Source organism: Anomaloglossus baeobatrachus (genome assembly GCF_048569485.1).
Source record: "Anomaloglossus baeobatrachus isolate aAnoBae1 chromosome 1 unlocalized genomic scaffold, aAnoBae1.hap1 SUPER_1_unloc_2, whole genome shotgun sequence".
NCBI lineage: Eukaryota > Metazoa > Chordata > Amphibia > Anura > Aromobatidae > Anomaloglossus > Anomaloglossus baeobatrachus.
The window spans coordinates 773,769-799,670 of NW_027441775.1; the positions used below are offsets into that span (position 1 = coordinate 773,769).

The following is a 25,902-nucleotide window of genomic DNA, read 5'->3' on the forward strand; positions in this document are numbered from 1 at the left end:
GAAGCGTGGCAGGTGAGCCGGGGAGCGTAGCAGAGGACCCGGGGAGCGTGACACCCGCCTCCTTCCTAAGGGGGCGGGTCGTGCGGCGTCACAGCGACGTCACACGGCAGGTGGCCAATGGCGGCGGAGGGGCGGAGATGAGCAGGATGTAAACATCCCGCCCACCTCCTTCCTTCCGTATAGCCGCTGGCGGCAGGTAAGGAGATGTTCCTCGCTCCTGCAGCTTCACACACAGCGATGTGTGCTGCCGCAGGAACGAGGAACTACATCGTACCTGTCGCGGCACCGGCATTATGGAAATGTCGGAGCCTGCACCGATGATACGATAACAACGCTTTTGCGCTCGTTCATCGTATCATCTAGGATTTACACACTACGACATCGCAAGTGATGCCGGATGTGCGTCACTTTCGATTTGACCCCACCGACATCGCACCTGCGATGTCGTAGTGTGCAAAGCCGCCCTTAGTCCGTATGACAGATAGATTGAACCCTGTGGGGTCGGTTTTTCTGGTCCTGTTCCCCGGTTCTCCCATTGCTACTGTGTCTCGAACTTTACAGTCAGTGAGGTCCTTGATGGTCAATTTCAAATTCAAGTGATTTTGGGCGGTGTTTGAGTCGTTCGACGAACTCGAACGATTTGCTTCAAGTTCGGCCGTTCGAGTTACCCTTCAATAACAGTTCGATCACCAAAAGCGTAGCTAGTTACAAACTGGCTTTTCACTGTAATACTGTCAGTCACTGTTACTAATGATATTATCAAAATTCAGCGTATAATGTGCGGGGGCGACGGGGTTTAGATCAGTGCTGCTGAGTGCTGAAAGAATGGCGATCGCCATTTTTTTTTCCTAACCGCGCATACAGTAGAGCGGGCCATGCTGTCAGCCAATCACAGACACACACACACACACAGCAAAGTGGATTTTTGCCAAACAAGCAAGGGCATGTGCCATTGGCTGTGCATGTCACTTGTCTTTGCCCTATAAGACCTGGCCATTTTTCCCATCGCCGCCATTATCTCTCTGCTGCGGGTGTGTGACAGTCACCACTCCCGCTGCTGCTGCTGCTGTGTGCGCTATACACTTATACAGTGCAAGCTACACATCGGTTAAGGGATTAGGGACTACTTGTAATTTCAGCCCTTTTCAGGGCTACATTACAGCAGTTCATAGCCATTTTTGCTAGACAGGTCTGTGCCAGCGCTGTGCAAGGGTTTATCACAGCGTATGCCTAAATCAGCTCAGGCAGTTCCTTGTGGCATAGTTACATTGTCTGGGATAGTAATGGAGGGTTCCTCTGCTGACAAGAAAGCTAACTCACCTCTGCATTGTACACCATCTCTCCATTTTTGCTACGGCATTTTAAGTGCAAGAAGTGCAGGCAGTTCCTTGGGGCATAGTTTCATTGTCTGGGATAGTCAGTGAGGGTTCCTCTGCTGACAAAAAAGCTATACCACCTCTGCATTTTACACCACCTCTCCATTTTGCTACGCCATTTTAAGTGCAAAAAGTGCAGGCAGTTTTAGTGGCATAGTTTCATTGTCTGGGATAGTTAGTAGGTGAGGGTTCCTCTGCTGACAAGAAAGCTAGACCACCTCTGCATACTACACCACTTCTCCATTTTTGCTATGCCATTTTAAGTCCAAAAAGTGCAGGCAGTTCCTTGGGGCATAGTTTCATTGTCTGGGATAGTAAGTGAGGGTTCCTCTGCTGACAAGAAAGCTATACCACCTCTGCATTGTACACCACCTCCCCATTTTTGCCTCGCCATTTTAAGTGCAAAAAGTGCAGGCAGTTCCTTGGGGCATATTATCATTGTCTGGGATAGTCAGTGACATTCCTCTGCTGACAACAAAGCTACACTACCTCTGCATTCTACACCACCTCTCCATTTCTGCTACGCAATTTTAAGTGCAACAAACAATGTCCAATTTGTTCACAAACAAAATGAGTGGCAAAAGGACAGATGCTGGTGGAAAGGGGAACAGGCAAGTTGGAAAGGGAAAAATAGTTTGTGTCTGTGGGGTAGGTGGTAAAGCAACAGTAACATCTGCTGAAGAAAGACCATCTTCCAACAAAAGTAAGATGTCTATTACTTTCCATGGACAATCTGATATGATCCCTTTGTTACGGAAACGACCATTGCTACCAAAGGTAGATAAGGCACAAAAACAGCAGATGCTTGAATGGATCTCAAGTGCTCCATCAAGTGGCCTCTCCTCCACCTCTATTTCAACATCCCAAAGACTCCAGTCCTCTGAGTTGTCACCCCAATCACACTTGCTTTCTACCAGCTCTTAAGTCTCCACCCTCCCTGCAGAGTATGGGGTAACAGAGATGGTTGCGTCTGCAGAGCTGTTCAGTCACACTATAGCCTGGGAATCAGAGGTCTGCTCCAAAGCTACAGTGAGTCCAGACAAGGAAATGATCGGCGGTGATGCCCAGAAGCTTTGTGAGTCAGATTCAGGCCCAGATGAAGAAGGTTCTGAGCATAATGTAGACCCTCATTCCGAAACTGTAACTCCTCTTGTTGGCGACAATGAGGAACATGCTGATGACGATGAGACTCAGATACCTGATTGGAATGACAACTTAACTATTCGGTTAGGGCAGGAAGAGGTTGGCTCTGAGGACGAGGGGAGTGCAAACATACAGGGTGATGATGAGGTTGTAGATCCCACTTACTGTCAACCCACAGTCAGGAACTTGATGAGGTCAGCAGAGGCGGTGGAGGAGGATGCGACTGACGACTAGGTTAGCTTGCCCCTTCCTGGACACAGACGGAGCACTGGAAGCACGTCAACAACTGCATCCTCAGCCACAACTCTGCCTGTGAGCACAAGTCGGGGTGGCTCTGCAGGTCGCATGGGCTCTAACCCTTGCCTAGACTGGTCCTTTTTTGACATCGCAAAGGATCTCCCAACTCATGTCATTTGTAAGATTTGTTGCCAATCTCTAAGTAGAGGCCAAAACCTTAATAGTTTGACTACTTCGTCTATAAACCGTCACATGGATATGAAGCATAAGTCACAGTGGGAAGCTCACTGTGCTACAATGCGGCCTAGCGGAGCGGGCCAACCAACGTCTGCCCCTTCAAGTTCATCCGCGCGCTCTTCATCCTCTATGACTGTGGGGACAGCAGTCACACATGCTTTTGGACGCAGACCTTCCACCTCTTTAACCGCAACAGGCAGTGTGATTGGCAGGTCGTCAGTTGTTTTGAAAGGGGAAACAGCTGCTGGTGTTGAGCTATCTCAGACATCGAGAGCACCACCTTTGGATGAAGGCAACATTATGTCTCCGCCTGCACTTTCCTCACAGACCAGCAGTTTTCCAGGGACACCCTACTCAACGCCGTCTCAGCACAGCAGCCAGCCCTCGGTCCCCCAGATGTGGACAAGTAAAAGACCATTTCATTCTAGCCATGACAAAGCTAAGAGGTTGAATTTCACCATCTGCAAGCTGTTGGCTACAGAAATGCTGCCTTCCGCGTGGTGGATACAGAAGCTTTTCGAGACCTTATGTCCATCACAGTGCCCCAGTACCAGATGCCCAGTCTCCACTACTTCTCCAAGAAAGGTGTGCCTGCGCTACACCAGCACGTCACACACAACATCACCACTTCCTTGAGAGAGTCTGTGTGTGAACGGGAGCATTTCACCACAGATACTTGGACCAGTAAGCATGGACAGGGGCATTACATGTCGCTGACTGGGCACTGGGTAACTATGGTGAGAGATGGAGAAGGGTCTGCTGTACAAGTCTTGCCGTCCCCACGAGCTGTGCGTCAATCCTCTGTATGTAGAAGTTCCTCAACTGCTTCTGCCTCTTCCACCTCGTCTGGGTCCTTCACCTCCGCCCAAAGCCTGTCTGGTCAGGCCACCCGCGTTGTAACTGCGCACAAGGAATCCCGCACACCTCCTTACTATGCTGGCAGCAGAGCTCAACGGCATCAGGTGGTCTTTAAATGTCTGGGAAATATGAGTCACACAACTGACCAGTTGTGGTCAGCTCTGGAGACCGAGTTTCGTCAATGGTTGTCTTCACTCAACCTGCAGCCAGGAAAGGCCGTGTGCGACAATGCTGCAAACCTGGGTGCGGCCCTTCGCCGGGGCAAGGTAACACACGTGCCTTGTATGGCTCACGTGTTGAACCTTGTTGTCCAGCTATTTTTAACCCACTATCCCGGCCTAGATGGGCTTCTGCACAGGGCACGGTCACTATGTGCTCACTTCCGGTGTTCACACGCCGCAGCTGAACAACTTGCATCGCTCCAGAAGTCTTTCGGCCTGCCGATTCACCGCCTAAAATGCGATGTGTCGACATGCTGGAATTCGACTCTCCACATGTTGCAGCGACTGTGGCAGCACCGCCGAGCCCTAGTGCAATACGTAATGACGTATACCCTGGGCCAACGAGATCCAGAGGTGGGGCAGATCACGCTGCTGGAGTGGTCTCAGATCAAGGATCTATGCACCCTTCTGCACAGTTTCAACATGGCGACGAAGATGTTTAGCGCTGACAATGCCATTATCTGCATGACAATTGCAGTCATTTACATGCTGGAGCACACTCTAAAGAGTATTCGGAGTCAGGTGGTGGGACAAGAGGAAGGGGAGGAAGTACAGGAGGATTCATATGCGGAAGGGATACCAAGATCTACGAGGTCCAGACGGTCAGCATCACTAAGGCGGCATGCATGGGATGGTGGGGGAGAGGGATCAACAAGGGCGCATGATAGCATCCAAACTGTTGAGGAAGGTGCAGGAGCCCAGGAAGAAACTGGCGATGGGCATGGAAGACTCAGCAGATGAGGGAGACCTTGATCACATTTCTGTTGTTCGAGGTTGGGGGGAGAGGTCAGAGGAAGGAAGCATGATTCTCACCTCGCTTCCACCAACATAGCAAGGATTTGGTCCTCCTGGATGCACAAGTCACATGAGCGCCTTCTTGCTGCACTACCTACAACATGACCCTCGGATTGTCAGAATTGGAAGTAATGCTGATGTACCGCCCCGCAGTCTCGGCTGCGACCCGGGGGTCACGTCGCTCTGGAAGGGTGTAGTGGCGGCGCACGCAGGGGTGGTGGGGTGGTGGTATGGTAAAGTTCGTGATGCCACCCACGGGTTGTGGTGATGGTGGACACCACCGCTGCGGTAAAGGTACGGGGACTCCCGTGAGTGGTGTAGGGGTGCAGCTAGGTGTTGACCCCTCCGTGGATAGGGGATGTTGGTCCTGGGGCCCAGTTGGTGATGGGCCGGGGTGCGGGGGGCAAGGTGGCGGTGCAGCACGGTGCGGTGCCCGAGGGCACTGGTGTTCTCACGATTAAACCACACAGAGTCACTAGTAAACCAAACGGGGTGACGAACAGGGCCCACAGCCGGCTGCAGCTTCTCCAGATAGGTTGGTAATGTCCGCCTTTCTCCTGCACCTGTTTGTGATCTTGGCTACCGTGCCTGGGCACTGGTAGCCCGCTCCCCGGCGTGTATGTGTCGTAGGAGCCCGTTTGCCCACAGACGCTGGCCCTTGGATCTCTGGCCTCTTGCGGTGGCTCCTATCTGGACGGGTTAGGCTGTTGCCTTCGATCGGGACTTAGGTGGGAATGAACCCCTGAGGTCCAGACTGCAATCAGTTGATTTGACTATGGTGGTGGCTTATAGCCTAGTTCGGGGTCTGAGTACCCTGCCTGGTGCTCCGGTATCCAGTTAGCTCCCCGGTTCAGTTCCGGCGGGCCACTACCCTGTCCCGGTCCCTTACGGTTCCGCTGGTCGTATTCCCGGTCTCTTGCAGGCGGCCACTATCGTCTGCCTGCCTGACTGATCTGGGGTCCCAGGCTCCTACCCAGGCCCCAAGCATAACTCACTCCTCTCTCCTTGCTCCCAAAACTCTATCCGCTCGTGTTTTTCCTGCCTCAGGCCAGCAGACTCCTCGGAGGGCATGTCTATCCACCTGACTCCGCCCACCTGGTGTGCCTGTCTGACTGTGAGGGAGGCAATCAGGTCTTTTGGTTGACTGGTGGTACCTAACTGGGGTAGGGGTGTATGTGGTGAGTGTAATGACCTGTAACCCCTGGGGTGACCAGGGCGTCACACTGACTACTGGGTTGCCACACTCTTAGATCCCCGGTACAAGTCAAAATTTGCTGAAGTAATTCCAGCCATAGAAAGGGACGCACGTATGCATGAGTATCAGCAGAAGTTGTTATGCAATCTTAGCTCGGCTTTTCCACTAAACACCAGTGGTGCACAGAGTGAATCTCACAGTCTAACTTGCCAACCATGGGACTGTCGAGTCATCATCAGTCAAACCGTACCAGCAACACCGTATCTGGTGGTAATAGCAATTTTATGGAATCGTTTCATGAATTTTTTAGACCATTCTTTGCAAGACCACAAGACACAAGAAGTCTGACACATAGTCAACGGCTGGAGAGGATGATACAGGAGTATCTCCAAGTGAATATTGATGCCATGACTCTGCAACTGGAGCCTTGCTCATTTTGGGCTTCCAATCTGGAAAAATGGCCTCAGCTCGCCACTTACGCCTTGGAGATCTTGTCGTGTCCCGCAGCCAGCGTTCTCTCGGAACGTGTCTTCACAGTGCTGCTGTGTGTGTGCTGACAGATAAGCACATGCGTCTGTCCAGTGACAATGTGGACAGACTAATGTGACGCCCTGACCTAGCCAGATAGTCACAGACACAACACCACACACACCTCCTTCCCTGGACAGGTCACACCAGTCACACATGCAAATCCTTGTTGCCACCCTCCAGGGTTGATGCCCACACCAGGTGGGGCGGAGCCAGGTGGTTGGCCCTGCCCACCGAGGAGTTCAGGTCTGGAGGCGGGAAAACACAACAGTGCAGTCTAGAGCAGTCTAGAGAGTGCAGTCGGACAGTAAGGAGGGAGAATTTTGGTGTCTGGGTTGGAGCTCCAGGGTTGATGTCCACACCAGGTGGGGCGGAGCCAGGCGGTTGGCCCTGCCTACTGAGGAGTTCACAGGCTGGAGGCGGGAAAAACACAGTAGTAAGTCCAGTTGTGGGCAGGAGTGAGTGAGGAGTGAAAACTGATGGTGTCTGGGTTGGAGCCCAGGCACATCCAGCAAGGTCGGCAGATGGTGGTGGCCGTCTGCAGGAGTTGGCGAAGGTCAGCGGAACCGTAGGACCAGGGTCGGGCGGTGGCCCGCCGGTACCGAACCGGGGAGCCGATTGGAGCCAAGCACCAGGCAGGGTACTTAGACCCCGACTAGGCTTAAAGCCAACCTCTAGTCAAATTTGCTGATTGCGGTCTGAACCTCATGGGTTCATTCCCAACCAAGTCCCGATTGAAGGCAACAGCCCAACCATTCCGGATAAGCGCCACCGCCAAGGGCAAGAGATCCAAAGGGCCAGCATCTGCGGGCAAACGGGCTCCTCCGGCACGTGTACATCGAGAGACTCCCGGTGCCAAGGCATTGGAGTCAAGAAACAACACACAGGTGCAGGGAAACGACAGCCACCATCAACCCATCCAGGGAAAATAACGTAGCCGGCTGCGGGCCCCGTCCATCCAGTCATTTGGTTTACCAAAGACTCTGTCAATCTGTGTCTGAGTGAGTACACCCGTGCCATCCGGCACCGCGCTGCGCTGCACCGCAACCCTGCACCCTGCGAACCCCATCTTCCGGGAATCCATCCTCCCACCGGGCCCCGGGACCAACAGCCCCTACCCACGGAGGGGTCAACACCAAGCTGCTCCCCGCCATCGCTCCCGGGAATCCCGTCACCAGCAGCGGTGGTGCCCACCGTCACCACAACCCGTGGGTGGCGTCACGAACACTCTATCCTTCCCAAAAAAATCCGACTTCCTTCCCCTTTTCACTCTTTTTCGAGGAGTGCTGCTCGGGCCCCGGGTCCGACCCGCTCGAGCCACCGAGGAGAAGGCACCGGATCCGTGCGCGATCTCCCCGAGCAGACCCCGCGACGGGAAAGCTGGCCCCCACCCTCGACACTAACGTTCATCAAGATGAACAAGTCATGGATCCGCAAGGACTTTTCTACCCCTGTGTCATCCTGGGGAGACTAAAGGCTTGTAGATTTTTGATTGTGCTTTATGAAAATCAACATGTCAAGTTTACAACTGGGGGACAAGTGATGCCACTTAAGTGGTGTCTGTGGCCCAATTTTTGGAAAAAAGGGAGACTCAGGTTGGAATCCCCTTGCTGTGTTTAAAATGATCCAAGATGAGGGGGGGGATGGGAGGGATAGTGTTTATAAGTAATGTTTGTAACAAGTTATGAAGGAATGCTGAAGGGGGGTAGCGGAGACTGAATAATAGAAATATACACTGACGAAGAAGGGGAAGGAGCAAATTTGATGACCGTGACAAATATTTGATCGATAAATTGTAGAGACTATGTTATTTGATATTTTGATTTGTTGACCCTTATTTTCTTCATTCTGTACCCTATTTTACCATTACAAGAAAAGAAATAAAAATTTAGTTTAAAAAATATGATCCAAGATGAAGAAGTCATGGATCCGCAAGGACTTTTCTACCCCTGTGTCATCATGGGGACATGAAAGGCTTGTGGATTTTGAGTGTGCTTCATGCAAATCAACTTGTGAAGTTTGCAACTGGGGGACAATTGATGCCACTTAAGTGGTGTCTGTGGCCCAATTTTTGGAAAAAAGGGAGACTCAGGTTGGAGTCCCCTTGCTGTGTGTTACATGATTTTAGAAGGGCATGACATGCCTATATCTGTGTCTCCTCCTCCTTTTACTCGTCCAGCTCTTTTCTTTTCGCATGAGTATATGTACTTGTCACTTTTCCATGTGTTTGTGGTGTTTTGTGAGTTGTTTGTCACCTTTTGGACACCTTAGATTGGTGTTTTCTATGTGTTTGTATGTGTTTGTGTTTGCCTGCTATTGTCTTCAATGGGGTTCGAAGGTGTTCGTCGAACACACCCGCCGTTCGACGAACTGAACTCGAACACTAGTGGCGGTGGCTCATCTCTAGTCTGGAGCGTTTGCCTGACCTAGCACTCTGTACCCCGCTGGTGCGATGGTTCCGGGAGTACTCCACCGTACCCCACCGCCAACCACATGCCTGGGCCCTCAGGTCCCCGTTACACTCTCCTGTCAGTGCGGTTATGTCCGTCTCCTCTCACTTCCACTTACTGACTCTAACAGACTGTGTATCCCTCCCCCCTGCTTGTCGTCTAGTGGACTGGATCAGCTCCACCCCTAGGTGGCCATCCAACCCTAGCCTGTCACCACTCTTTGGGAATGGGGAAAAACAGGGATTAAATTGAATGTGTTGCTGTTACTGGCAATGATCTTCCGGGTCCCTGGGGGTAGGCCCTGCATCCTGGATAGGATGCAGTTTCCTGTAGCTCCTGATGACTTCTGGGGCGCTGCAATGCCAGTGCGGTTTAACATCATGATCTCTTTCTAGCAGAGCACAACTGTCCTGAACTTCGGCACAACAACAGTTCAAAGTTATGTGCTTTGCTTATTGCAGATAAATGAGTGATGAGAAACTGTGAATGCTGATCCAATGATTACTATGACACATTATGATCCTGAGTCTTATGTATCAAAAGAGTGGCATTTGGGATTTCAGATCTCTGAACTCTCAGCAGAAGGCAACAAATTCAGCTCAACTAATCAAAGCCCCTGTATAGAGACCCTCATACTGCCGAATATCTCTGTCCTCGATATATAAAGCATATGCTGTAGTATAGCTCTCTTTTTTGTCCTCTCTATATGCAGCCAATACTGCTGTATATTTCTCCTTTGTATTGTCTGTGTATACAGCCCCATCCTGCAGTACATTGTTTCTCTTAATTACTAGAATACAGGCACACTGCTGTTTCCTGGTATAAGCTCTACACTGAATGAAGATCAGCCTCTTTTTGTGATATCTCTTACAATAGGAGGTCTATTCTAGACACAGCAGTGCTATGTTGGCAGGATGCTAGCTGAGAGAGATACTGCACTGTGCATGACCAATCAGGAGAACTGGAATTACAGGACAGTTCCAATGGCAACTGGAGAGCCATCCTTAGAAGGGTCAACCTGGAGAGTCATCCTAAGAAAGGTGATATGTGCAAAATGGAGCGGATTTATAAACTATTGTTATTATTATTATTATTATTGCAGCACCATTTATTTCATTGCACTTTTCATGTGAAAGGTGGTATATATAATAAAAATAAATACAATAATAATGACCAGTACAAGACTCAGACCGGTACAGGAGGAGAGAGGACCCTGCCCACGAAGGCTCACAGTCTGCAAGGTATGGGTGAGAATACAGTAGGTGAGGGTAGAGCTAGTCACGTATATGGTATAGTGGAATGAGGCTTAATACAGTTTGTAGGCTTGTCAGAAAAGGAAGATCTCTGTGTTCCTTCTAAGGCTATGTGCCCACGGGAGCCTGTTTGTGCGGATTTTTCTGGATTTTCCAGATAAATCCGCAGGTTTTAGCATGTACAGGCACTCCCCATGTTATCCTATGGGACATGGGGAGTGCTGTGTCCACGCTGCGGAAAGTGCGGCTGCCGAACATGCTGCGGATGTCCGCATTCCACAGGTATAATTGCATGTCAATTATTCATGCGGAATTACCTGCGGATGTCCCGGACCTCCGCTATGGAGATGAGAGGCTGAGACGTCCGCAGGTAAGCCGCGTGAATGTCCGCATGTTTCCTGCAGCTATTCCCCTGTAACCTAGCAGCTAAAAATAAGCTGCGGACTCCGGCAAGCAGCTGCGGGAAATATGCACTCGTACCTGCGGATACATCCGCAGGTACGAGCACCCGTGGGCACATAGCCTAAAGGTTTCCACGGTAGGCAAGAGTCTAATATGTTGGGGTAGAGAGATCCAGAGTATGGGTGATGCATGGGAAAAATCTTGTATGCAATTGTGGCAGGAGGAGGAGATAAGAGGGGAGTAGAGAAAGAAGTTGTGTGAAGATTGGAGATTCAAAAACAAGATCCGCAGCACTCTGCGGTGTGAGAAGTTTTAATTTTGCTTCATACAAACAGGTGAGAAAGCATAGGGGAGGTGAGGAAGGGAGCACAGAGGACGACGGTACTGTTTCGCACCTCTAGGGGTGCTTTCACGGGTCCACACTGAAACGTGAATGATAGCCTCTTAAATAGGGTATGTTAGAATTCACGTGTTACAAGTTAAAAACAATTAAAAACATTTACAGAGTGGTAAACAATAGGACTGGTATGAAAGGACAGTTTATCACAATGGATTTGCTGATCATTAATCCTCTATTGTAATCGGGTCATTTTTAAGTCTTTAGGCCCCGTCACACTAAGCAACATCGCTAGCAACATCGCTGCTAACGAACAACTTTTGTGACGTAGCAGCGATGTTGCTAGCGATGTTGCTGTGTGTGACATCCAGCAACAACCTGGCCCCTGCTGTGAGGTCGTTGGTTGTTGCTGAATGTCCTGGGCCATTTTTTAGTTGTTGCTGTCCCGCTGTGAAGCACAGATCGCTGTGTGTGACAGCGAGACAGCAACAACTAAATGTGCAGGCAGCAGGAGCCAGCTTCTGCGGAGGCTGGTAACCAATGTAAACATCGGGTAACCAAGAAGCCCTGTTCTTGGTTACCCGATAGTTACCTTTGTTACCAGCCTCCGCCGCTCTCACTGTCAGTGCCGGCTCCTGCTCTGTGCACATGTAGCTGCAGGACACATCGGGTTAATTAACTCGATGTGTGCTGTAACTAGGAGAGCAGGGAGCCAGCGCTAAGCAATGTGCGCTGCTCCCTGCTCTCTGCACGTGTAGCTGCGTGCGCTGGTAACCAAGGTAAATATCGGGTTGGTTACCCGATATTTACCTTAGTTACCAAGCGCAGCATCTTCCACGCGGCGCTGGGGGCTGGTCACTGGTTGCTGGTGAGCTCACCAGCAACTCGTGTAGCGACGCTCCAGCGATCCCTGCCAGGTCAGGTTGCTGGTGGGATCGCTGGAGCGTCGCATTGTGACATCTCACCAGCAACCTCCTAGCAACTTACCAGCGATCCCTATCGTTGTTGGGATCGCTGGTAAGTTGCTTAGTGTGACTGGACCTTTACTCTACGTTGCCACATAGACCATAAGGTTTTATTCTCACTATATTTAAAAAGTTTTCTATGGAATTCATAGCATTATTAACCCTTTGCGGGGATATATTAAACTTCAATACCAGTTTGTTATATATATTATCTGTTCCATAGAATTTGTAGCATTATTAACCCTTTATATCGATATATTAAACTACAATGCCAACTTATTATGATAATTTAGTCACTGTAGCAAATCATAAAAAAGTCACAGAAAAATGACCAGATCATTTTTATCATCTTTCTTTACGTTGCCACATAGACCATTAGGTTTTGTTCTCACTATATCTAAAAAGTTTTTTTTCTATGGAATTTATAGCATTATTAACCGTTTGTGGGGATATATAAACTTAAATACCAGTTTGTTGTATATATTTTCTTTCCCATAGAATTTATAGCATTGTTAACCCTTATGGGGGTATATTCAACTACAATGCCAACTTAATATATTAATTTAGTCACTGTGGCAAATCATAAAAAAATCATATAAAAAATGACCAGATCGTTTTGTCATTAAAACCGAGTGGACCTAGGGCTTTTGTATCCATAAGCCAACGTGCCTCTCTTCTAAGTAGATGTTTATGCGTGTCGTCTCCTGCTGGAGAGGGGGGGATTTTTTTCTATGCCCGCAAACTGCAATAACCTCTGATTTCCATTATGGACCTCCTGCATGTGAGTAATAAGGCGGGTTGCGCCTTTACCTGAACCTATGAAATGAAGGTGTTCTCTGAATCTGGTAAAAAGTGGTCGGATGGTTTATCCTATATAGAAAAACCCACATGTGCAGAATAATACGTATACTACCCATTTGGTGCGGCAAGTGATTAGATCTTTAATAGTGTACCAACCTTCTCCGATTTTTAGGATTAGCTATTTACACTGGTTGCTGAACCCACTCCTGAAAGAAACACCCTCTTACATACGAGGCTAGTATGGAGTGGGGCAGCTAGATGACGTTGCCCTCCACGGGTAGGGGTAGGCCCCGGGACTTTAGATGGTGATGTGGGGACGCAGTGCAGGGGTCAGTCAGGTACTCACTCAGCAATGAAGCAAACGTTGACAAAAGGGTAAACCAAGTCTCTGAACGCCGTTGCCTCTCAAGGGGAGCTCGCCCAGGTCCCATTCCCTGCAGTACTGCTGGTGGTCCATAACCTGCCTCCTGGGACAAAAGTTTTAGATTGTCCGTTGTGGCCCGGTAGCTTGCAGCCGTCCAGGCCCCGCTCCCCACTATGGCCAAGTGAGGGAGCTCACGCATGGGATTTCAGTGGGCTGCTTACTAGGAAAACCATATCCCCCTCATTTCACTAGTGCCCTCGATCTCTGAGCTGGTGGGAACAGTCCATAAAGACCCTGTCCTCCTCAGGTTGCCAGGTCGCCTGAAGCTTCTCCCCGACCTAGGGTCCGTGTACCCCGACGTGCCTTCGGTCCCGGACCGGCGACAAGACCAGGCTGCTGACTGTCCTCCTTGATGGGTCCCAGGCACCTAGCCTCAATCCCCTGCGACCGGGGGTCCAACTCCTCTAGGCCCAGACCACCGTCTGCGACCTAGTTTACTTCTCCCCTGGGAGCTACAACTCCCAGCTTCCTCAGAGCTCCTCACAGCTCGAGGGCTACCACTGAACTCAACTTGACACCTCCCACCTTCCTGCCTGACCCCTAGGAGGGCGGCCCTATTCCTGCTTAAGCAGCCCACTGGTGTGCCTGACAGGTGTAGTGCAAAGTGTATCTAGGATTTGTGAATGCTGGTGGAGGCAGTACTGCAGGATGGAGACCCAGAACCATGGGGGGTTAAATACTGCACAGGGAGGGCAGTTTGTGCAGCACCCTGTGACAACCTGAATAGTCCAATGTGTCATACGCCCGTGCCAGGGCCTGGGGGTTTTACTCATTACGGGCCACGGGTCTGTTTCTGGGATGCTGTGGTGGCCATGTCTGGCTCCGTGACCCCGGCTGCGTCAAATAAAGATCGCGGTTGTCGATGGTGGGGATTATTTACAGGGGAGATGTCGTGACGCCACCTGTGGTGTGCGGCAAGATAGGTGCCGACGCTGCAGTTCAGTTTCTCCCTGGGGTCGGTGGTGACACAGAAGAGATGGAATAGCTGTCCACAGGTAGAGCTGGGCTCCAGGGCTGTTGGGAGTAGTAGTCTGTAATGGCGGGGCGCAAGGCCGGAGGCGCAGGGAATAACCGGAGAACACAGGGGTGCAGTCAAGATTTTTACTCACAGTTCAGAGTTCCAGGTTAGTACGTCCAGACAAATGGTGCCTTTGGAGTGCGGGATCCTGCTGTGATGGGCTCCAGCCGATCCCGTATAGTTCAGAGGCAGAACTCGGTACACCTTTCTGTGTCCCTTTCCTGGTTGTCTTGCTGCGCTGACCTCTACCGCCTGACCCACGCCTACACACACAGAGCCCCGAGCCGGTGTCCGCGAGCCCTCTCGGGTGGCGTGAAGCTCTATCTCTTTCACCCTATGTGGTCACCTTTTCACTCGTTGTGTGTGAATTTGGCTTCAGCACTTGAAGTAACCTCCGTCTCTGGTTAGCTAGCTGAGTCTTGAAGTTCTCCACTAGTTGAGGGGCCGATCCCCTACTGCGGCCAAGTCCCTCCACTCAGGTACGTTGTATGTGGAATGAGGCCACATGGTCACTTCCATGGGCTCTAGAAACCTTTCTGTCGGGCGCCTGGGCTGAGCTGCAGCAGCTCCAGACCACAGGTCTTCTCTCCTTCACTACTCCTATAGGATTGGCTCACTTCCTACAGTGTACTCCCACTAACTAGACTCCACCCCCCAGCCTGGCCTTGGACTCACCAGGCCCTTACCAAGGTCTAATGAGGTGTTGCTGAGTGAGAGTGTCTGTGTTTTGTGTATACCGGATTGTGACCCCCCCCTCCGTGCCCAGGAATGGGATACTACACCTCTGACTGAGATGCAATACCTCTGTGGCGACTAAAGCCTCAGGGGCGCCACAGAGGCATAGGAGAAAAGTGATATGGGGTGATAGTTAGACACCGAGAGTTGGTTAAGGGAGGGCTTTTTAAGGATGGGTGTGAACGAGGCATGTTTTATGCATGAGAGGAAGAAAGATACCACTTGTTAGTGATAGGTTGGAGAGATGGGTTAGGGTTGGCATGAAGACTGAGCTTGGGTATGAGGTGAGATGGGAGCGGGTCAAGTGTACAGGTGGTGAAGATGTGATCTGGAGCATGGAGAGTAAAGTGTATCTTCTGTCATGGTGGAGAAGCTGGTTTTGGAGGGAAAGGGCTGAATATTTATGAGGAGGGGCTGTGGGGACTGTTGGCCAAAGCTTGCTCTGATGTTAAAGAAATTAAAATATAATCACTTGCGCTGGTGGAAATAAAATGTGCACTAATAAGCATATGTTTATACGTTTTGTGAGACTGTGACCGGGGTTATCTATGACGGCCGGTATGTCTCGCCCAGGTTGTGCTCACTCCATGATAGAAAGTAAATCCACTATAGGGTTAATGCTGTTTCCCTACAGGCTTAAGGAAGGGTTAAAAGGAAACAGGAACGAGGGCAGGTGTGCCGGGTGTGGGGGAAGTGACCAGAACTTCCTGAGCCCTCTGCTGGAGAGGCACATGTATTTTGTTATGGACTTTTTGTTTGGACATTAAACACCGTGTGCTGTGAACCTTGATGCCTGGATCCCGTGTCTTCTGCTGCGCAGCCGACCGCGCTACCTCACATATGGTGGAGAATGCGGGCATGACAGCCGGTGAGGTGTAGCATCCATCCCTGGTGACCCAGCTGCGCATGTCCTGGATTCGAGCGGCTATACTACAGCCCAAACCCGGCGACGCCATGGAGGACATACTAAAGCATTTGGCTCAGGCTAATGCACAGCAGCAACAGGCTAATGCACAGCAGCTACAAACCAATGCACACCTGCTCCAATCCTTGCAAGTGCAGGAAAAAAAACTCCAAGAACAGTTGGATCAGGCCAATGCACGTCAGCAGCAATCCTTGCAAGTGCAGGTCAAAATGCACCAAGAACAGATGGAGCAGGCCAATGCACGTCAGCAGCAATCCTTGCAAGTGCAGGACAAAAGGCACCAAGAACAGATGGAGCAGGCCAATGCACGTCAGCAGCAAGCCTTACAATTGCAGGAAAAAAGGCACCAAGAACAGATGGTTCTCCTGGCCAAGTCGATCCGTGCCGGACCGGCAGCAACAACCCCGGGACCGGGTGACGACGGCAGCGTCCGGAAAGCGGTGAGACAAGCGTTGCAAAAGATGACCCCGGGTGATGATGTGGAAGCGTTCCTGGCGGTGTTTGAGCGGGTGGCCGAGCGGGAAAAGCTGCCGACCCCGCAGTGGGCTGAGGTATTGTCGCCCTATCTGACGGGGGAACCCCAAAAAGCGTACCTGGACCTCGGTACCGAGGACGCCATTGACTATGTGACCCTGAAAGCCGAAATACTGGCTCGGTTGGGGGTGAATACCTATGTACGGGCTCAGCGGGTAAATCAGTGGTTCTATGAGGAAGCCAAACCCGTACGCTCCCAGGCCTATGACTTATTACATCTTGTAAAAAAGTGGTTGCAGCCTGACACTCTGAGCCCGGCGCAAATGGTGGAAAGGGTAGTAGTGGATCGTTTTGTGCGCACTTTACCCGTCACCGTTCAACGGTGGGTAGGACAGGGTGACCCGAGTACCCTGGACCAATTAGTGTCCCTGGTAGAGCGGCATGTGGCTACGCAGGACTTGATACGGGACACTGAGACTTTGCGTACCGCCCGTCGGTCCGGCCCCTCCAAGCCTAGGGCCAAGGACCCACCGCCGACACCGGTACAGGAGTCCGCTACCATCCTGGCTGAGGCCGCGCCCGCCGTTCCTGAGGTCCGGAAGGCCCTGTACCCTAAACGACAACTTGTCAAGGGGGTTTCCTTCCCTATTAGATGTTGGCGGTGCCAGCGGGTGGGACATATGGAAGCCCAGTGTCCACTCACCACGGAGCCCATGGATTGTGGGGTTACCCGGCGGGGTTCAATGTATGCTCAGGTGGTGTGTACCGCTGACCTGGTCTCCCCAGAGACAGAGCCCCACTTGTGCCAAATACAGGTGAATGGATGTCCGGTTACAGGATTGTTGGATTCCGGAAGCTTAGTGACCCTTGTGCGATCCACCTTGAGAGCTAAAGTAAAGGCCACAGGACGCACTGTGGGGGTGGTTTGCATACATGGGGACCGCCACGACTATCCCACGGGGATTGTCACCATCACAGCACCTTGCGGTCAGGTGCAACATGAGGTGGGACTTCTTAACACTCTTCCTTATGACGTGATCCTAGGAAGGGATCTGCCCTATTTTTGGACTTTATGGAGGGGACCCCCTAAGTCCCCTCAGATATTGGTCGGTCCGGGACCTGAGCCCTACAATCCTGAATCCGGGACACCTGCCGTAGGGGTCACGATGATAGGGACAGAGTGTGAACCCGATAGGTCACCCCTAGAGGTATTGGCAGGAGAGGCTGAGACGGTCGAGCCCATCCCGGAGTTGGAGGCGTCCCCGGATACGTTTGGGACAGCCCAACTCCAGGACCCTACGTTAATACATGCCCGGAGTCGGGTGACAGTAGTTGACGGGGTGGCACAGCTGCCCAGTGCCCAGGTAAGGTACCCCCATTTCGCTCTTAAGCAGGATTTACTCTACCGGGTAGATGAAATACGGGGCGTAGGGGTAGAACAGTTGGTGGTGCCCCAGCCGCATCGCCGGCGGGTCCTCGACTTGGCTCATAAACACCTGATGAGTGGCCACCTAGGGGTCAAGAAAACGCAGGAGCGAATATTGCAAAGGTTCTATTGGCCCGGGGTCTTTGGGGAGGTAAAACGGTTCTGCGAAACCTGCCCGGAGTGTCAGCTTACTGCACCCCTGACCCATTTTCGCAGTCCGTTGGTACCGTTACCCATTATAGAAGTCCCTTTTGAACGGATAGGGATGGATCTGGTGGGGCCCCTCGTAAAGTCCGCTCGAGGGCACCAACACATCCTAGTGATCGTTGACTATGCCACCCGGTATCCCGAGGCGATACCTCTCAGACATACTGCAGCAAAGCTTATAGCTCGGGAGTTGTTTGCTGTGTTCTGCCGGGTGGGATTGCCCAAGGAGATCCTTACGGATCAGGGGACCCCATTCATGTCTAAAGTGACCAAAGAGCTATGCCGGCTACTCCAGATCAAGCAGTTGCGTACGTCTGTGTATCATCCGCAAACGGACGGTTTAGTCGAGCGTTTCAATAAAACCCTGAAAACCATGCTAAGAAGGGTGATTTCAAAAGACGGGAAAGACTGGGATATGATGCTTCCCTATTTGATGTTTGCCATACGAGAGGTGCCACAGGCATCCACGGGGTTTTCGCCTTTTGAATTGTTATACGGGCGACATCCCCGGGGATTGTTGGACCTGGCAAAGGAAACATGGGAACAAGAGCCCACCCCCCATAAAAGTGTGATTGAACACATTTTGGGTATGCAGAACCGCATAAGCGCGGTCATGCCAATTGTGAAGGAGCACTTACAGGAGGCTCAGGCCGCGCAAAGCGGCCGCTACAATAGACAAGCCACCGTGCGGACCTTTAAACCCGGGGATCGGGTGTTGGTATTGATCCCCACGGCGGAGAGCAAATTCCTGGCTCAGTGGCAAGGCCCCTACGAGATAAAGGAAAGAGTAGGGGTGGTTAACTATAAAGTATTGCAGCCCGGTAGGCGGAAACCTGAACAAATATACCATGTCAACCTATTAAAACCTTGGCAGGAACGGGAAAGCCTGATGGCTGTTTTTTCCCCACCTCCCTCCTCTTCGGGTCGTTCACATCCGGCTCCAGCGACCTCCGGAGAGGACGAACCGGAAGTAAGGATTGGAGAAGCCCTCACCAAGCAACAGAGGCGAGAGGCCAGACGGTTGGTTCAGCAGAACCCCGATGTCTTCTCCGAGCTGCCCGGTAGGACCAGTCTGATACGACATGATATTGTCACCGAGCCCCACCTGAAGGTACGCCTGAAGTCATACCGGGTGCCGGAGGCTCGACGACAAGCCATATCGGAGGAAGTAAAGACAATGTTACGCCTGGGGGTCATCGAAAAATCCCGGAGTGAATGGGCTAGTCCGATTGTCCTAATACCAAAACCCGATGGCTCCTTAAGGTTCTGCAATGACTTTAGGAGATTGAACGAAATATCCAAGTTCGATCTCTACCCCATGCCCCGGGTGGATGAGCTGATTGATAGGCTGGGACAGGCGCGATATTTTACCACGCTCGACCTGACCAAAGGGTACTGGCAGGTGCCACTAACGGAGTCCGCCAAGGAGAAAACAGCTTTTGTTACGCCGGAGGGTCTCTTCCACTATGTTGTCTTGCCTTTTGGGTTACATGGCGCTCCGGCCACGTTCCAGAGGTTGATGGACTTAGTGCTGGAACCCCACCAGGCGTATGCATCAGCGTACCTGGATGACATCATTATTTACAGCTCCGATTGGCAGACCCACTTGGAACAGGTACAAGCGGTGGTGGACGCGCTTCGAACAGCCGGATTGACAGCCAATCCCAAGAAATGTGCATTGGGACTCACGGAAGCCCGCTACTTGGGCTACGTGATAGGCCAAGGAGTGATTAAGCCCCAAATTAACAAGGTTGAGGCGATCCAGAAGTGGCCTAGACCCCTGACCACGAAGCAGGTTAGGGCCTTCCTGGGTATCGTGGGGTACTACAGGAGGTTTGTAAAGGATTTTGCGGGACTATCAGCCCCCTTGACGGACCTTCTCAAAGGCAAGAAGTCCGTCATGGTGCGGTGGACTCCGCAGGCCGAGGACTCCTTCCGGGCCCTGAAGGGGGTCCTGTGCGGACAGCCCGTTCTGGTCAACCCTGATTTCCGGAAGGAGTTCATAGTACAGACTGACGCCTCGGAGGTCGGCCTGGGGGCAGTGCTGTCTCAGGTGGTTCAGGGGGAGGAACACCCCGTCACCTTCTTGAGTAGGAAGCTCACCCCTCCCGAGCGGAATTATAGCGTAGTGGAGAAGGAGTGCCTGGCGATCAAGTGGGCCTTGGAGTCCCTACGCTATTACCTGCTGGGACGGCAGTTTCGCTTGGTGACGGATCACTCTCCACTGGTCTGGATGAGGTCCGCCAAGGAACGGAATGCCCGGGTTACCCGGTGGTTCCTTTCTCTGCGGAACTTCCGGTTTACGGTTGAACACCGGGCCGGTAGGTTGCAGGGCAACGCCGATGCCTTGTCCCGCGGCCCGTGCTTGATGGCTGGAGTTCAACCCCGCACGCTTGAACTGAGGGGGGGGGTATGTGAGACTGTGACCGGGGTTATCTATGACGGCCGGTATGTCTCGCCCAGGTTGTGCTCACTCCATGATAGAAAGTAAATCCACTATAGGGTTAATGCTGTTTCCCTACAGGCTTAAGGAAGGGTTAAAAGGAAACAGGAACGAGGGCAGGTGTGCCGGGTGTGGGGGAAGTGACCAGAACTTCCTGAGCCCTCTGCTGGAGAGGCACATGTATTTTGTTATGGACTTTTTGTTTGGACATTAAACACCGTGTGCTGTGAACCTTGATGCCTGGATCCCGTGTCTTCTGCTGCGCAGCCGACCGCGCTACCTCACAGTTTATATTAGTGGTAAATCTAATAAATAAAAAAATGTATCCATCTGTAAAATCCATCCGGAAGAAAGAAAGGCAGCAACCACCGTACTTCAGTGTTCAGAGTTTACTCTTGAATGCAGGTCCTGCCGAAGCACATTTGTGCGAAACGGCGTGCCGTCGTCCTCATCCCACTGCCTCTCCCCATCTACCCCCACTCCTGATGTATCTCAACTGCGTTCAAGATTAAACTCTGAACACTGAAGTATGGTGGTTGCTTCCTTTCTTTCTTCCGGATGGATTCTACAGATGGACTTATCTTATAAGGATTGTGCACCCATACAGACTTTAGTCTATTCCAAAAAGGTACATAAATAGCGACCACTGAGGATTTCCAGCAGTGCCCAGTGTTTCTCCTGCAGTTGGCTCATAAATATAAAAATTGATTACTAAATTGCATTTTATCAATAAATGTACGAAGCAGGATTTGTCACTGGCATAAAATAATTGAGCCTCATGTATGAGTGTGTCTTGTTTACCTTATAGGAGGACCCTAATGTTTATTGATTAACAGGAGAACATAGCTACATAAGCTGGTATATTTAACCCCATAGCGACGGCCTAACGTCTCAAGACGTCGGAAAAACAGGGTACTTATTCTGTTCCGACGTCTTGAGACGTCAGGCCGGAAAAAGCTTGTAGCGCCCCCCAGTGACGAAAAATCTCGGGGGTTTCAGCTACCGGAGGTAGCTGAGACCCCCAAGATTATGAATCGGGGTGTTTTTTTTGGACCCCGTTAATGCGATCGCCGGTATACACCGTATACCGGCGACAACATTAAAAAAAAAAAAATGGCCGGTAAAATTGATTTATTTCTCATCTGACGTGATCAAACATGTCAGATGAGAAATAAATATAATCCTCTAGTGCCCCCAAAGCCCCCGGTACCGGAGAGTCCCCCCACCACCCCTACCCCCCCCTCCGGAAAATCCAAGATGGCGCCGACGCGCGCTGAAAACTCCCGCCGCCGCCGCCTCTGCATTCATTTCCCTCCGATCTGAAATGATCAAACATTTCAGATCGGAGGGAAATGTCCTCCCCCTGACCCCTCCTCCGGTACACCGGAGCTCTCTGGTCCCCGGAGCCCCCTCCGGTTCTCCAGAGCCGCCTCCCCCCTCCCCCCTCCCCCCTCCGGAGCGTGGAAAATGGCGGCCGCATTCATCCTACTCTTTCTGCCGCATGTGACACGTCACATGCGGCAGAAAGTTGTCCCCAGGTCCCCCCGTCACCCTCCGTCACCCCCCCCAGCCCCCGGTCATACGTTACCTGTCTGCTGGTGCTCCGGCCCCGCGATCACGCCGCCTCCTTCTCTTGAATGCTGGCGGCGCATGCGCAGACAGCGGCTGTCAGCTGGATCCCTGCAAGCAGGGATCCTGCTGACGTCGCTGATGCACAGGCTCCACTGTGGACCGGGGGAGGGTGAGTGCAGTGATCTGCAGCCACACTCCTCACATGGAGAGGCTGCTGTTCCAGAAAATCGGGGGTACGTTCTGTGAGCGTGCCCCTCATATTCTGGAATGAGGTTACTGCAGGTCACTCTGCCCTAGGTTGGACCGGGGCAGTGTGAGTGCAGTATTCTCAGATTACTGCACCCACACTGCTCATGGAGAGCTTGCTCTTCCAGAAAATGGGGGATACGTTCCCTGAACGTGCCCCCCATATTCTAGAAGATCCAGAGACGGCGTGGGACCTCAAAAATGGATTACAGCGACCGAAATTTATTTATTTACAATAAATTGGTAAAAGAGGAATGTTTCGGGGAGTTTTTTTTCAAATAAATTTTTTTTTTTGTCTTTATTTTTTTCTATTTCTTGACTGGGTTAGTGATGTCGGGTATCTGTTCAGATGCCGTGACATCACTAACCCCAGGGCTTGATGCCAGGTGACATTACAGCTGGTATCAACCCCATATATTACCCCATCTGCCACCGCACCAGGGCGCGGGATGAGCTGGAGCGAAGCGCCAGGATTGGCGCATCTAATGGATGCGCCACTTCTGGGGCGGCTGCGGCCTGCTATTTTTAGGCTGGGAAGAGTCCAATAACCATGGCTCTTCCCACCCTGAGAATACCAGACCCCAGCTGTCTGCTTCACCTTGGCTGGTGATCTAATTTGGGGGGACCCCACGTTTTTTTTTTTTTTTAAAAAACGCCTGGGGAGCCCTCCAAATTGATCACCAGCCAAGGTGAAGCTGTCAGCTGTGGTTTGCAGGCTACAGCTGTCTGCTTTACCCTAGCTGGCTATCAAAAATAGGGGGGACCCCACGTCGTTTATTTTAATTAATTTTTTGGGGGGCTAAATACAAGGCTAGGCACCCTTTAGTGCCACATGAAAGGCACTAAAGGGCGCCAGCTTAGAATATTCAGGGGGTGGGACGTTATATTTGTTTGACATCTATCCATTCATCCATTGTAGCATTTTAGGCTGTGCGCCCACAATCGGGATTTGCAGCGTTTTGGGCGCAGAGTGTTTTCCCTGCGTCCATAACGCTGCATTGTGCAGTAGAAGCACAGTGGAAGGATTTTTAGAAATCCCATGCCCAATGTGCTTGCCCAATGTACTTCTCTTCTCCGCAGCATAAACCGACCTGTGGCGCAGCTTCCCGAGCCTCAGCATGTCAATTTATGCTGCGGAGATGAGTGTTCTCTGCAGGTAGCATAGAGCTCCACAGCGGCCTGAACCCAAATCGTGGGCATGGGCAGCTGCGTTCTCCCGTGGACAACACTCACATCTCTGCAGGAGGCTGACACTGTGTACTAGACGCCGTGTCGCTGGATCATGGCCACATAGCCTAAAAGTGAGACATTTGTTGCTACAGCAACATTTTTGTGAAGTACCTGTGGATTCAAAATGCTACTATACTCCTGAATAAAATCCAGTTTCCAAAATGGAGTCACTTGTGGGGGGTTTCGAATGTATAGGTACCCAAGGGGCCCTGCAAATGTGACATGGTGCGCGCAATTTATCTCAACTTTTCCAGAATTCAAATGGTGCTCCTTCCATTCCAAGCCCTCCCATTTATCCAAACAGAGGTTTTTGGCCACATGTGGGGTATCCCTGTGCTCATAAGACATTGGATAACAACCTGTTGGGTCCACGGTTTGTTGTTGTCTCTTGAAAAAGTGAGAAATTTGATGCTGAAGCAACATTTTTGTGAAAAAAATGAAAATTTTCAATATGGCAACCTAAGCTTATCAAAATCTGTGAAGTATTCGTGGATTCAAACTGCTCACTATACACCTAGATAAAAGCCTTGAGGTGTCTTGTTTCCAGAATGGAGTCACTTGTGGGGGACAGCCACTGTTTAGGCACCTCAGGGGCTCTCCAAATGCAACCTGGCGTCCGCTATTGATTCCAGCCAATTTTGCAGTCAAATGGCACTCCTTCCCTTCCGAGCCCTGCTGTGCACCCAAACAGTTGATTTCCACCACATATAAGGTATCGCCAAACTCAGGAGAAATTGCACAATAAATGTTATGCTGAATATTTTCCTTTTACTCTTGTAAAAAAAAAAGCTACCTGGTTGAAATAACAATTTTGTGGTAAAATTTTATTTTTTTTTTTTCATGGCTCAACGTTATAAAATTCTGTGAAGCACCTGGGGGTTCAGGGTACTCACCAAACATCTAGATAAATTCCTTGAGGGGCCTAGTTTCCAAAATGGGGTCACTTGTGCGGGGTTTCTGCTGTTTAGGTACCTTAGGGGTCCTCCAAATGTGACATGATGCCCGCAATCTTTTTCAGCCAAATTTCCTTTCCAAAATTCAAATATTGCTCCTTTTGTTCCAAGCCCTCCCATTTGTCCAAACAAAGGTTTCAGACCACATGTGAGGTATCACCGCACTCATAAAAAAGTGGTTAACAAACCTTGAGGTCAAATTTTTGGAATTACCTCTTGAAAAAGTGAGAAAATTGATGCTAAAGCAACATTTTTGAGAAAATTATTAAAATTTTCAATATGACAACGTAACGTTAACAAAATCTGTGAAGTACCTGTGGATCTAAAATGCTCCCTATACCCCTAGATAGAATCCTTGAGGGGTCTAGTTTCCAAAATGGTGTCACTTGTGAGGGATTTCTTCTGTTTAGGTACCTTAGCGGACCTGTAAATGCAACATGGTGCCCGCAATCTATTTCAGCCAAATTTGCTTTCCAAAATTCAAATATTGCTCCTTCTGTTCCGAGCCCTCCCATTTGTCCAAACAGAGGTTTCTGATCACATGTGGGGTATTGGCGCGTTCATAAGAAAGTGGGGAACAAGTTTTGGGGTCCATTTTGTTGTGTTATTTCTTCTAAAAGTGAATAAATTTGGGTTAGAGCAACATTTTTAGGTAAAATTTAATTTTTGCTTTTTTTTCATTCCACATTGCTTTTGTTCATGTGAAGCACCTGAAGGGTTAATAAACTTCTTGAACGTGGTTTTGAGTACTTTGGGGGGTGCAGTTTTTAGAATGGTGTCACTTTTGGGTATTTTCTATCATCTAGGCCTCTCAAAGTCACTTCAAATGTGATGTGGTCCCTAAAAAAATGGTTTTGTAAATTTTGATGTAAAAATGAGAAATCGCTGATAAACTTTGAACCCCTCTAACTTCCTAACAAAAAAAAATTTTGTTTCCAAAATTGGTCTGATGTAAAGTAGATAAGTGGGAAATGTTATTTATTAACTATTTTGTGTCACAGAAATCTCTGGTTTAACGGTATAAAAATTCAAAAGTTGAAAATTGCAAAATTTTCAAAATTTTTGCCAATATTCAATTTTTTTCATAAATAAACGCAAAAAATATTGTCCTAAATTTGGTACTAACATGAAGTCCAATATGTGACGAAAAAACAATCTCAGAATCACCGGGATCCGTTGAAGCGTTCTAGAGTTAACATCCAAAAAAAATGTTTTCTTTAAAAAGAAAGCGGTAAGACGCTTTCTTTTTAAAGAAAAAAATTTTTTTGGATGTCATTCTGATGATTGGTGTTTTAACAATTTTTCAATAAAATGAATTTTTAATTCACATCTATCTCGGACGTGTTGCTGGATCAGGAAAGGAATTTCCACTACTTGCGGCCCGTCTTTATTTGCCGGTGAGCCCCTGACTGGCCAGCACGGTTGTGGCATGTTTTGCCCTCTTTTCATAA

The 25,902-nt window shown here is 50.3% G+C and overlaps 1 long non-coding RNA gene across 2 annotated transcripts in view; it reads left to right on the plus strand.

Moving 5' to 3' along the window:
• LOC142258669 (uncharacterized) overlaps positions 1–25,902 on the plus strand; it is a 113,202-nt gene that overhangs the window by 52,000 nt on the left and 35,300 nt on the right. The window contains exon 3 of one of the 2 annotated variants that reach the window (XR_012727838.1): positions 9,917–10,080. The exons of the other annotated variant lie outside the window; for it this stretch is intronic. This is a non-coding gene — a long non-coding RNA (uncharacterized LOC142258669). The remainder of the gene's footprint in view (positions 1–9,916; positions 10,081–25,902) is intronic. 2 annotated transcript variants of the gene reach the window in all.